Source organism: Microtus pennsylvanicus, chromosome 16 (genome assembly GCF_037038515.1).
Source record: "Microtus pennsylvanicus isolate mMicPen1 chromosome 16, mMicPen1.hap1, whole genome shotgun sequence".
Classification (NCBI taxonomy): Eukaryota; Metazoa; Chordata; class Mammalia; order Rodentia; family Cricetidae; genus Microtus; species Microtus pennsylvanicus.
The window spans coordinates 969441-983307 of record NC_134594.1 but is presented as its reverse complement, the minus strand read 5'-3'; the positions used below and the strand labels follow the sequence as shown (position 1 = coordinate 983307).

The window sequence follows — 13867 nt, the reverse complement described above, 5'->3', positions numbered from 1 at the left end:
GAGGAAGGCCCAGCCCATTGTGGGTCCTGTCATCCCTGGGCTTGTGATCCTGGGTTCTAGAAGAAATTAGGCTAAGTCATATGGAGCAAGCCAGTAAGCAGCACCCCTCCATGGCCCTTGCTTCTGCTTTCAGGTTCCTGTCCTGCTTGAGTTCCTGTGCTGACTTCCTTCCATACTAAACAGTGCTGTGGAAGTATAAGCCAAATAGACCCTTTCCTCCTCAAGGCTTTGATCATGGTGTTTTCTTACAGCACAGAAACTTTAACTAAGACACCATGCTTGCTTAAACTTTTGTTTTATTTTTTTTTATTTTTTGAGACAGGGTTTCTCCGTAGCTTTTGGTTCCTGTCCTGGAACTCCCTTTGTAGACCAGGCTGGCCTCGAACTCACAGAGATCCGCCTGTCTCTGCCTCCCATGTGCTGGGATCAAAGGCGTGCGCCACCACCGCCCAGCTTAAACTTTTAAAATGGTTGAGAAGGAAGAAGAGTGACTCTAGAGGTCAAATGGAGGAAAAGGTCAACACTAGCTCCATGGGCGCAATCACCAGTTTCTTGTTTATCTTTGGGAAGTAAAACAATCACCATCTCATTATTAAATAACAGCATGGTTAATTCCATTCTGTTTTGCTAAACAGACATGTTATCAAAATGCCTTCTGAATATTTATATCTGTCCTCGTAGACTAGCACTACCTCCACACTGGCTGGATGAACATTTCTCTGCAGTGGGCAGCAGTTAAAGAAGAGACTTCTAACTTGTCACAGTGCTGAGAGTGAGTGAAGGGTGCTCAGTTCTAAATGAGACATTTCTATCACCTCCACCCAAGGCTCAGGGAGCACTGCCAAGTGTGGGAAAGTGGAGGACAAGGAGGACAGGGAGGACAGGGAGGACAGGGAGGGCAGGGAGGGCAGGGAGGACAGGGAGGACAGGGAGGACAGGGAGGGCAGGGAGGGCAGGGAGGGCAGGGAGGAGAATTATGAAATACTGTCATTTGGACACGGCCTGACTATTGCATCCACAAAGTCACTGCAGCTAGGGATTCTGGCACAAGGTCTAAGCAGGGCCAAGCCAACAAGATAGCTCAATATTCCAGCACAAATCAGGCTTAGTCAATCATAGAGAAAGAAGAAAAGAGAGCTATAAAGGCAGAAAAGTGAAATGTTGGGTGAGAGTTGGGGGTGACAGGGAAATTGGTCATGGCTATGACCAAGATACATCATATAATGTATGAAGCTGTCAAAAATTAAATAGAAGATATTAAAAAATTAATAACTCAGAATCTGTTCTAAAAGTTCCCTTGTGAGACATGGCGCTGTGTTCATAGGTGCTTGTGCCTGTCCCCACAAGCCTTCTCTCATGGAAACCTGGATGGCCCTAACCAATTTAGAGCCACTACCTTATTCTTTGACAAATGTATTCGGAGCCCCTTTCCTGACTGGCGTGGTGAGACTGACTTGTCTGGGCCACCATCTTCTCTCACTCCTAGAACTTTTAAAACTGATTGCACAATAGGAAGTGATTCACAATGAGGAGACATGAGATTACTACCTTGACAATAAGGCTTCCAGGAAGGCCTTTATGTATTCAAACACTTCACACTACAGTTAACAGTATACACACTGCCACAATAAGTAATAAAACTCACTTAAATGTTCAGTAGCAGAGCCTCTTAAAAGAACCAGACCCGTTTTTGCCATTGGCATGAGCCAGAGAGCCATCTCTTAAAGGAGTTGTGCCTCTGCTTGCCCCCACAGATAGAGCCTATCCAAGAAAAGGTGGTTACCAAGAAGCCAAGTTTGACTCTGATTTTGTGTTTGGAACCTCCCCACCCCTTTTAAAAGACTTTATCAGGTTTTATGTGTCTCTAAGTTGGCAGACATTTGGGTGCTATTTGTAGGTAGTTTTTTTTTTGCGGGGGGGGGGACTATGGTCAGCTCTATTTCTGCCAGCAACTTACTAATAAACAGAGACATCACTAATTATAGACACTTGACACAAAAGCTTAGGCTTGTTACTAGCTAACTCTTACATTTTAAATTAATTCATATTTCTTATCTACACTGTGCCACGTGGTTCGGTACCTTTTCTCAGTGTAGCAGGCCCATCTTGCTTCTCTCTGTGTATGCTCATGACTCCCAGACTCCACCCTTCTTGCCAGAGTTCTCTGTTTGCCTCTCCTACCTAATATCTACCTGCCCAGTAATTGACCAGTAAACTTCTTTATTAAACCAATCACAGTGGTATATTCAAACAGTGTAAAGGAATATTCAACATCCCATGCCATTGCCAGCAGGAGGCTGTCAGGCACAAGAAAGGGCCCTCACTTGTACACATATCTGCACCTCCGATGCCATAGCCAGCTGGGCACTGTTCCACCACAAGTGAGGGTTCAAGCCAACCATTTTGCCTGTTCTCTGTGCTCCCCTATGCCAAGAAAGGCTCCACTGTGACTCCTGGAACTGTTCCAGGACCAACATCTTCATGCCAGCCTGCCCCCTCAGGAAATGCCCTGCTAACAGCCAGAGGAAGGCTCCTTTGTGGGAGAATCTGGGCCTTTCCTACATCACCCAAACAAGCAACTCAAAACTCATTTCCTTGGCTGTGCTTTCTTTCCCAGAGGAAAGAACATCACCAGCATCATCCCTGAAAATTGGCAGGAGTGTCTGCACTAAGCCTGGATAAAGATATGGTCTGATCTTGAACTTCTGTAGCATTGCTGAAACAATTTTTGCTATGTCTATAGAGCTATTTAGAAAACTCAGGTGATAGTGGTACCATGACCTTTCCTTGAGGCTGTTGAAGCCTATGCACATACTAATGCTACAGCAGCTTTCACAACAGAAGAAAGAAGATCGGGGTGATTTGATTCTTACCTGGGATAGTTTTATGCCTCTGACTTTTCACTCTTCTGTGCCAACTTGCTTCTGGCTCCTCTGCCTGTTGGTTCCTCAGGGAGTACTTCCCTCACCTGCTACAGCATGTGTTTGTGACACGAGCTGGGACTTATGATGCACTTGTGTCTTTGTGGCAAAGAAGCCAAGAGAGGTTCCAGAATTATGTGACTTTCTTCTGAATCTTGGCTCTGCATTTGTCTTATTTTGTGTCATTGGACAGTTACTTTTCTCTGTCTTACTTTCACACTTGATAAAATTTGAAAAAATCCCCCCAAAACAAATAATCAAAAATACCCTAACAAAAAATAAATATCATGGATATAAAGATTCACATAGATCCAGGCAATTGACTAATTCAATAAAAACTCCTTGTACCAAAGTGAATTTTGAGCTTCTTAGGAGTAGGCTTTGAGGTTGTTTTGCCCATGTTTCTGCAGACCTTAAAGTCCACTAATTGTTTAATGATCAATTAAATGCTGGCCAAGATAAATGTCTGATTCCCTGAAGTTCCAGAAGTTAGGGAATCAAATCTGCTGTGTGACAAGAGAAGCTGTCCAGAGCTGTATGTAGTGTGATATGTCACAAGAGTTCACCATGAAGACTCCACCTTGTGAAACTGCAGATACACATGGAAGGAGAGAGCCTAAATTAAGATGACTGAAAAAAGAGCTCTCTGCTAACTAGCAGCCATACAGGGAAGTGTTTTCCTGGGTCAGCAGACAAAGGTCAGTGATGGAGCTGTGGTCTAAGGGCAACAGGCTCCATCCCAAGCTGTCGATAGAACTTGGCAACATTGTTTCCTTAGTACTGGTTCTACAGGTATGAAAGAAACAAAATTGAGGGGGCCCACGGATCTTGCACCACCCTTTTGGATGGATACTGAGGTCAGGCAATTGTGTGGCATGATTGGAATCTCTGCAAGGAGCTAAAGCCTAAGGTGCAAATCTCAGAATGTATGAGATGTAAGAATCATGGGATATGGGATGCCCATTGAGGAAAACTCTAGGCAAAGAGAGAGGCTGTGTGTGTGTTGCAGGTAGCAAAGCTTGGGAAATTAGACACATATCCTTTGAAGCCCATATGAGTCTGTCACAAGCCCCAGATACCACACTTGGAGCTACAGGATTTGGTGTTTTCCCTACTGGGTTCTTTTATACCTTGCTTTGTCCTGATTTTTCCTTGCTTTCTCCAATTCCTACACTTTGGAATGGGCATGTTGATTCTGTGCCAGGATATGCTGAAATATTTTAATTCAGGTTTTACTTTATAGGCTCAAACAGTTAAAAGTTTATGTTGAGTCTCAGAAGAAACGTCTAAACAGTATTGAAACTCTTCAAGAGTACAGGGACTTTTGAAGTTGGACTGAACACATTTTGCAATATGAGATGGCCATGAGCTTGTGGTGGCAAGAGGTAGAGGTGTTTTGGGGTGTTAAGCTGACAAAGTGTGGACTTATAGAATTTAATACTGATTGTCCACTTGACAGAATCTAGAATCACTTATAAGACAAACTCTTGGACATGTCTATGAGGAATTTTCTAGTTTGGATTAGTTGAGTTGGGAAGATTCTTCTTAAATGTGGGCAGCACCATCCCATGGGAGGGGGCTCATACTGCATGAAGAGTGGAACACAAGCTGAACACCAGCATCCATTACTCTACGTTTCCTGACCATAAACACAGCGTGACCCTGCTCTATGCTCTGGCTGAGGTAACTTTTTGTCCATGATGGACTGGACCTCAAGCTCTGAGCCTAAGCAAACCCTTTCCCTCTTAAGTTGCTTTTGTCAGGATTATGTGCAGCCAGCAAGAGAGCTAATACAGGCTGAAAACATACTTAGTATTAGCGTTGGCTTTACACTGTCTTGTTTAGATTGGGGGTATAACTCAGTAGAACACTTGCACAAGAAACACAAGAGAAGCCCTGAGTTTAGTCACTAGTACTGGGGGTGAGAAGTAACCAAAAGGGGGGCACTTTACTCCTTTATTTTTTCTCATGAATGCCTCTTTTGTATCTGTAAAGATAACTCTTGTTGTGTTCCCCTGCAAATCTTTCTTGTCACCTCCTAGAGGCCGACTGATATATATATATATATATATATATATATATATATATATATATATAAAGAGAATAGTTTCAAAGTCCACATCATGCATCAGAGCATGGGGTAAAAGTGTTTTTAAGAAGACCCTGGGGCAAAACTAACATTGGTAGGTCCTTGTTAACTAAAGTCCATGGTTCACATTAGGGTTTTACCCTTGCTTTGTGGATTTTGACAAGCATGTATTAACAGGTGTTTACCACAATAGTATTATATAGATTATTTTAAAATTTCTGGTTTCATGAGGTTTCTTCTCTGTCTTTCTTTTCTTTTGAGACAAGGAATCACTATGTATTTTAGTCCCATTTCAAATTTGCAATCCTCCTGCCTCAGAATTCTGAATGTTAGTGTTACAATCATGTGCTACTGAACCCAGCTCATCTAGTGGTTTTAAAATGTGATTGAATATTACCTCATGACATCTTTAGTGAAGATACCAAATACTGTTCCTTTGTTTAGACGCTCAGATCCTATGGCTTCTTGGCCAGGAGAACTTAAAGTTAGAACGATGTGCTTCTACCAGTGTCTCTGCCTTAGTGTCCCTACCTATTTCCCTATGACTACGGGTGCCATTATGAGTCCTTGGGCTGTAGGTTCAAACTCTGGAGCTGTCTGTTCATGTCACAGAGATCAGCAGTACTTTACTGATTCTTAAATTTTGGTGTTTCTTTTTGTGGGTATGTGTGTTATGTGTATGTTGTATATGTGTGCCTGCATAGACGCGTGCTAATGAACTTTGATCATGTGAATTCACGTTGAGGTTGACATTGGGTGTCTTTTTTATTGTTATCTACCTTATTTATTTTATATTTTTACATATGTTTATTTATTTATTTTGTGTGTGTGTGTGTGTGTGTGTGTGTGTGTTTAGCATGTGCTTGTCAGGGTGCTTCCATGGGGGTCAAAGGACCTTTTTCTAAGTTGTGGGTCCTGGAGCCCAAATACAGGTGTTGAGTCTTGGCAGCAAATACCTTGAACTGTTGAGTTATTTATTGTTTCTACACGATCTGTGGACACGTCAGGCTAGGAGCACTGAGAACACAGTGTTTTCTTGCCCAGGCCTTCCCTTCTCTTCTTCCTCACACTTCCGTGGAGACTCTTCCTAGAATAGTTTAACAGGGATTCCTTCAGCATCACGTACCTAGAATGCCAGAACTTCAGAGCATGCTCAGATCACCGGCGCTGACAAAGAATTTCGCTTTTCTAAAAAATGCTTTTACCACAAGCCATAGAGTTTGTCTTTTAAAGAATGTGGATGTATAGCTATGTGACGGCTCAGGTTTGTACTGGGTTTCACTTTCTTTTTCTATTCACACTAATATTTTCACTCGTGTTTAACACATTGCCTTGCTCTTCTCACACATCTCTGTCTCTGTGGGAATTTACTTCCTGGACTTTGGAAGTGGACCCTGTTACTGTCCGACCTGCTTGAGTTCCTTTTCTGTTCTTCTCACATTTGTTTGTTGTTAATAGACTTCCATCTTTCTAAACAAATCACTTTTCTGTTTTCCATTTCTTGACTCATTACTCTCAGGAAGTAGTCAGAGCTCATCGCGGGCAGAGCTCTTGAGTCCAATATACCATCTGCCTCCTTCTCGTATTTTAGTTATCCTATGTTTTATAGAGCCATGGCCTCAACCCTTTAGAGTTGAATGGGACCTTTGGGAGCAGGCCAATTCCATCATTTCACAGATGAGAAAATTGAGCCTTAGGAAGGGATGGATTGCAATTTGCCTAACTTCCTATAGCTAGTGAGTTAGGGGCTTGGATCAGACTGTTGCACTCTTAATTGAGCCCTCCTGCCAATATGCCCACCCCATCTACACTGGCACTAATCAACTTTTTCATTTTCCTTAACATATTCTATGTATGTCTTCCCCTGGAAAGCATACACATTTCCACAAACACTCAGACAGCCTGGCTCTCTGGCTTTTTCCCTCTTGTTTGGGGGAATCTATTTAGATTGTGTTTTGGGCCTGAATTGGGTCCTCGAATCCTGATAGTTTGGGAAGGTGAGGCTAAAATTTAGACAGGAAATGATGGAAATGAATTGTATAGTGTTCTGCTTGGATGGTCAGCATCGATAACTCAAGCTCTACACCAGACAGAAATCCAACCTGGAGCCTTTCTGAAAGGAAATTCTGATTTTCCGTATGTGGGTTATTCTCTCTAGGATCACTTGCTATATGGAGGAAAAGGTAGCCACACTGTTACTGCTCTTAAACAGACATGGGTTCAAAGTGTCATCATTTCTTTATTAGCTGACCATCTTCCAGATGAAGCACACTTACAAGTAGAATTAACTGGAAGAAATTGATTCTGATATTCACAACCCATCCTCTAGTGGTCTCCTCAGACAGCGTGCTCTAGTGAAAAGGACAGGTTGCGGTTTTGGGAAATGATGCATCTTAGCCTCCATCCTGGTGTGTTATCCTCTCCTGAGGTCAAATGTCAGCTGATTCAGAACGAGAGGGTCATCCTCAGTAAGTTCATACACTACACCATGTATTCTGTTTATTAATTCAAGTGGCCACTATGTCACTTCAACAAATACTTACCTGGGCTGTGATAGTGTTCTGTGGGTAAAGGGCTGTGGAGCTGTTGAGAACCCATGCAAAGACCGACACAGCAGCATGTGTGTGTGATGTCAGAGCTTCAACAATGAGATGGAAGTGGAGACAGGAGACTCCCTGGGAGCTGGTGGGAAGCTAGCCTGGTCACAGAATGGTGAAAAAGAGGCCCTGTGGAATCTGGGGACTGACACCAGAGGTGATCCTCTGATCTCCACATGTGCTGTGGCATGTGTGCCCCACCTCCACATACCACAGCATACATGGACAAACATAGACTCAAAATAAACAACAAAATAAAACAAAACAACAGAACCAACCCTCTGAATATGAAGGGAGAATTTTGCATTGGAAGCATAAGATACAGTAAAAGCCAAGAATTGTTAATTCTACATAAGTAGCCACTTTCAGAAATCCTCTAAATTTCACTAATCTTTTGCTATGCAAAGTGTGACATTATTTTTAAAGGCCTTTGCTCTCAGAGACACTTGCCAATATTGTGGGTCTGTTCTTACAGGCTAATTAAAGACATTTGGCCCTTGGATCACAACACATCATCAAAACAAAATAGAGAATCTGTTGCCTTATATATTGTGTCTGGTGCCACAGGGAGAAATCTCCAACTTTCTTTTAATCCAATTGACATATGCAATATTTTTATGGAGCAGCAAAATTCCTTACTTCATCAAACTGGTTTATAATAATGGAATTCTAGGTCAGATGTGAAGCAACCAGTTGTCTTTCTTTTTATTCCTGCAGTTGGTACAGCAAACAGGGCTTCTGAATTAGTTGAGGGGCAGACTGGAAAGAGCTTGACTTCTGAATTATTTCCAGCAATGGGCTAGTGACTCACTGGAAATTATATAGCCTTTAAAAAAACTGCCTTTGTCAGATTGTCTGTGTTCTGCTGGCTAAGATTGAAGGCCGAACCAAGTTAAGCCAGCTCTTTGGAGGTGGCTCTGTTGCTTTTGTCCTGCAATTTTAACATTTTCTCTAGTATTTAAGTACCCTGTCCCTAACAAGCTGCAGATGTTGCCCCGGGATAGGCAAGTTGAAACTGGCTGCGCATTTCAATGGGACTGTGATGCCTTTGGGATCTCCATAAGTAGAGTTGTATTGAAAACACTGGACAACTGTAAGTTACCAGTGATCAGAGGACTTGGCTCCAGGCTTGATGCTTTCCCTACAGGCTGAATGTGAGCACTCCCAGAAGATCTGTTGAGGAGCTGTGGAACTCACCGGTGAGCTGGGGCATTCCAGGTCTTCATTTCTTTATCCACTCACCTTGTGAGGATGTTTTACTGAATCAGCATCTAAGGACTTCCTATCACTGTGTGTTCAATCCCCCACCCTTTTGGGTGGCAGTGGGTACTGAACCTGGGACCTGATGCATGCGTGGCAAGTACTGTGCCATTGAGTTCCATCCACTCTCCAACTCATTTAGTTTTATGTTACGGCATGAAGGCTAGTTTTGCCAGGTGATTAAAAACTAGAGTCACCTGGGAAGAGGAAACATCAAGTGAGAAATTCCTCCACCAAACAGGCCTAGAGGCATATCTGTGGGAATTTTTTTTTAATTGTTATTTGATTCAGGAGGGTACCAGCTCACTGTGGGTGGTGACTCTCCTAGGCAGATGGGCCTTGGCTGTACAAAAAGTTTAGCTGGGAAAGCTAGGGGTAGCAGGTAATTAAGCAACATGTTTCTATGGTCTCTGTGTAGTTTCTGACTTGATTTCCCCGATATGAATTTCCTTGATATGGATATAAGCCAAATAAGCCCTTTCATTCCTCACGTTGCTTTTGATCATGGTGATTATTACATCAACAGAAAGCAAATGGGTTTGTAAAAGACTATATATCATGCTGGACGTTGTGCCACACACCTGTAATCCTAGCACCCAGGAAATGAAGCTAAGACAGCTTGGGCTATATAGCAACACACAGTCAATGTGCAACACACAGACACACAATACACACACACACACAATGAAATCTATAAATATTTTTGAGGTGATAATCAAGATTAACCATTATATTGACCCCCTCTAAAAAGGTCTGTATTCACATCTCAGTTCTGCTACTTACCATCTATAAGGCTGTGGAAAAGGACTTTGTGAAAAATCCCTTCCGCTCTGCAGTTCATTTAGATCAACACCACACCTGCTTCCGGGTAACCTAGGACATCTCCTCCCAACATTCTGCACAGGAATCACACAGCTCCTTCCAGCTGTAATCTGTGATGCGACCCCAAGAGGGTGGCTTGCTCCTGCTTTTGAAAAAGCCATGTTTAGATGGCTGAGTGCTGTTAGCAAAAATATTTGCCCAGTACTTATTTTTCTGTGTTGTTGTCTTCCATACCATGTCGCATGCAATTGGGCTTATCATCAATAGGAAGTGTTGCACGAGTGGTGTTTTAGTTCCTCTTCGTGCTGTGGTAAATACTTTGAGAAAAGCAACAAAGACTTTATTTTACCTCACAGTGCATGGTACAGTCCGTCATAGCAGGGAAGTGAAGGCAGCAGGAGCTTGGAGCTGGCGGTCACATCGCATCTACAGCCAGGAAACAGGAAGAAGAATGCGTGCGGGAGTTCAGACTCCTCTGTTTACACAGCTGGGATCTCCTGCCTCAGGAACGTTTACACTCACAAATAAGGTGGGTCTTCACATGCTTGTCATAATCAGGCGAATCCCCCACAAGCATGCCCAGAGACCCATCTCCCAGGTGACGATTAACACTAAACAGTAACAAATGGCTGTAGAAAGATCTTGAAGGAGAAATATCACAATGGCAGAAGGTTTTGAAGCAATCAAGCATTGTTTGTCTTCCTGTGCTGAAGAATTTGAAAGAGGGAATAGACTGATTACATCACTCTTCTTGTGACACTTAAAAATCATAAGACACAAGAGGCGGGGCCTGGATGTGGCTATTGTTGTAGGTAATGGCAAAGAGAGATGTCTGACAATGTCTCAGCTCTGACTATCCAGATGGCCACCTGTACCAACCAACCTCACTAGTTCTTGCCCCTGCGCTTGATTAAGGGCTAAAAACATCCTCTTGGAAGTTCTTGGGCCAGTTGACTTGGGGTTTACAGTGATGAACAAGAGACCCTGTCTCAGACAAGGAGGATGTGAAGACTGACACCCGAGGTTGTCCTCAGACTTCTACACATCCGCATACATACACACATTCCCTCTCTCCACACACACACACACACACACACACACACACACACACACACACACACACATACACACACACACAGCCCACATCCAAGTGGGAAGATCACTGCCTAACAGTTTCTGTGAAGGAGGAACACAATACTGGGACTGTCTTCCTCCTCACGTGTGGGTAGATGGACAGAGTCTTGCTTGCCAAATCTCAGTCTTTGTGTAGGGTAAATTACTACTTCTGGTGATCACAAAATTAGCATCTGACATTTCCTGCAAATGCCCCACGTCTTAATACAGAATTAGCCTACCCAATAACATTGTGTTTAGAATATAAATGTTTGGATCAAAAGCCAAAATTGTGTATGGTTGGGGGTGCTAGTCTTCCTCCATATTTTATAAAATTCAATAAACGTTAATGAGGTTAATAATAAATAATTAAGAAGGAACATATTAAGGGGGAGTGTAAAGAGTCAGGGATGGTGGATTATAGCAGTTCTGAAAGTTATCTGGAGGAAAAATAGGAAGTTACTCTGTAGGGTTTGCCCACGCCACTGTAGACATTTTCTGGTTTTTGAAGCCAGGGCCATGCTTCATTCTGAAGAGGGCAGGAGAGTGGGAATTACTGGGCTACAAGGTGGTTTCCTAGGTAAAGGTGTTTGCTGCCAAGTCTGATAACCCAAGTTCAATCCCCATTCTTCCTTAAGTTCCTTTATTGGGTATTTTGTCCCAGCAACAAAATGTTACATAAATATTACATATAATATTAAACTTTAAAATTAAAAAACAATATGGTAACAACAAATGCAGGGTGTTGGCAGAAAGTCACCCAGAAGGCATGGAGATATCTGCTCTGCCTCTCTTTCTGTCTCCCTCTCTATCTTCTTTCCTTGAACTCAAGCCCAGAGCCTCACCTCTACCACTGAACTACAACCCTACCCCATTGTTGGTGGCATTTTCCTGTGTTGGCAATCACTCTCAAATAACCACTCAGAGTCTTAATATTAATTATAAATACTCATCAATAGCTCAGGCTTATTACTAGCTAACCCTTTAAATTAATCCATATTTCTTATCTATGTGTTGTCACATGACTTAGTAATTTTTCTCAGTATGGCATGCCCAACTTGGTTCTCTCTGTCTCTGCTTGCAACTCCTCTGACTCCACCTTTCTTTTTCCCAGGATTCTTAGTTTGGCTTTTCCACCTAACTTTATCATGTTCAGTTATTTGCCACTCAGCTTCTTTATTAAACCAATCACAATGACAAATCTTGACAATGTACAAAGGATTATTCCACAGCATCCCAGTTTGGTTTTTGTTTTGTGTCAAGGTTTCTTTGAGTTGCCTAGAATGACTGTGAATGTATTGTTCTTGCCTCATCTTCCTAGTGGTATCTCAGGTGTGCAGCACCACCTTCATCCAAAAGTCTGGTGCAATTGTGTTTGGTCCAGAAACAGGCTCTAATACCAGAGTACTGTCTTTGAAGTCAAACAGACACAGTCTTGACTTCAGACTCAAAGTTTTTGCTGGTCTCTCTGAGGTCATGGAGGTTTCCACATCTAAGGATTTTTAACTAGTACTGGAGAAGACTGTGCATATGCTTGCATGCAATAAATTCCCAACACTTGTTATTAGGGAGGTGATAAGAGCTAGAGTCTCCCTGCTCCCTTCAACGACAGATGTCCTGGGTATTCCTAGAGGCACAGGACACAGGGACCTGTGCCTTCTGTCATCTCTTTGCTCCTACACAATGATACCTACATCTTTTTCAGACCACACAGCCCCTTTTCTGAGACAGTCTCTACTTCAAATATTCTGACCTGTGGTCTCCACAACGAACTGAGATAGCTGAGGGCCCTCATACCTGAGGAATAGCCCTGAACAACCTATGTCATCAGTGTAGTACAAACACAGACTTGAAAAATCAAATTCCAAGCTGAAAACTCCATGGTGAAGGAAGACACAGGCTGCTAACAGCCACATTCAGTTCAGCAGTGTAACTGTAAAACTGGAGATTATCTCACCCATAAAACTGAGACAGGTGGGCAGTATGAAGGAGGCAGGCTGCCGTGCTCCACGAGAAACTGCATCTCTAGTCATTTAAAACAAGGTTGAAATTATTTCAGAAGGTCAGGATCAATTCCCTATTTTTTCCATTTTAACATCATAATAAATGCAAAAGGATATCTTTTATTAGAAAACTTTTACCAGAAAAATATTTTTATGAAATCATAAAAGTATATGAAATTTAAGTTGAAAATGTCTGAAGTTTTAATTTATTAAATAATAATTTATTATAATAATAAATTAATAATAAAGTTATTATGGTTAACATTTTGTTGCTGGGACAAAATATTCAATATTTGCCCACTATGGCAGGGAGGACATGGCAGTGGGCAATGGTTGGTCATGTTGCACCCATACCCAGGAAGCAGAGAGATATAAATGGCAGTACTCAACTCACTTTCTCCTTTTTATTCTCTTCAGAACCCTAGTCCACGGAATGGTGCTGTCTGTTTATTACGGTAAGGCAAGGGGTATCCCAGGTGAGCAGTGCCACCCTCATCCGAAGGTCTGGTTGGGGAAGGTCCAAAAACAAGTTCTAATCCCAGAACACTGTGTTTGGAGTCTGGAGTCAAACAGAGGCTTGATTGCAGAACCTTACCGTTCCAGGTCTCTAAAATAATGGAGATATCTGCCTCTAAGAACTTCCCACCTCAATTAAATTAATCAGAAAAAACTCTATTCCAGGCATGCAGGAGGTTTGTCTCCTAAATGGTTCTAGATTCTGTCAAGTTGACAACTAGTAGCAGTATTGTGGTATTACTTTAACTTTTACTAGGTAAAGATGTGTTACATTTGTTTATGCTGGGGAATATTACTTTAACTGTGTAAAAGAGCTGGGCAGAGGTGGTGTACACTTTTAATCCCAGTACTCAGGAGGCAGAGGCAGGCAGATCTTTGTGAGTTCGAGGCCATACTGGTCTACAAGAGCTAGTTCTAGGACAGGCTCCAAACCTACAGAGAAACCCTGTCTCGGGGAAAAAAAAAAAGAGTTACATTTGTTTCTGTTGCCTTTGCTCACAATGTAAAGATGTGTTACTTTTGTTTATGCTGCATTTGTTTAATTAT

General features: G+C 42.3%; 1 long non-coding RNA gene across 1 annotated transcript; it reads left to right on the top strand.

Annotated features, from left to right (window-relative positions):
* Positions 1-698: 698 nt before the first annotated feature.
* On the top strand, positions 699-13260 carry LOC142836453 (uncharacterized). The gene is made up of 3 exons (XR_012908086.1): positions 699-772; positions 10046-10218; positions 13223-13260. It is a non-coding gene; the product is annotated as an uncharacterized LOC142836453 (long non-coding RNA).
* Positions 13261-13867: the final 607 nt, after the last annotated feature.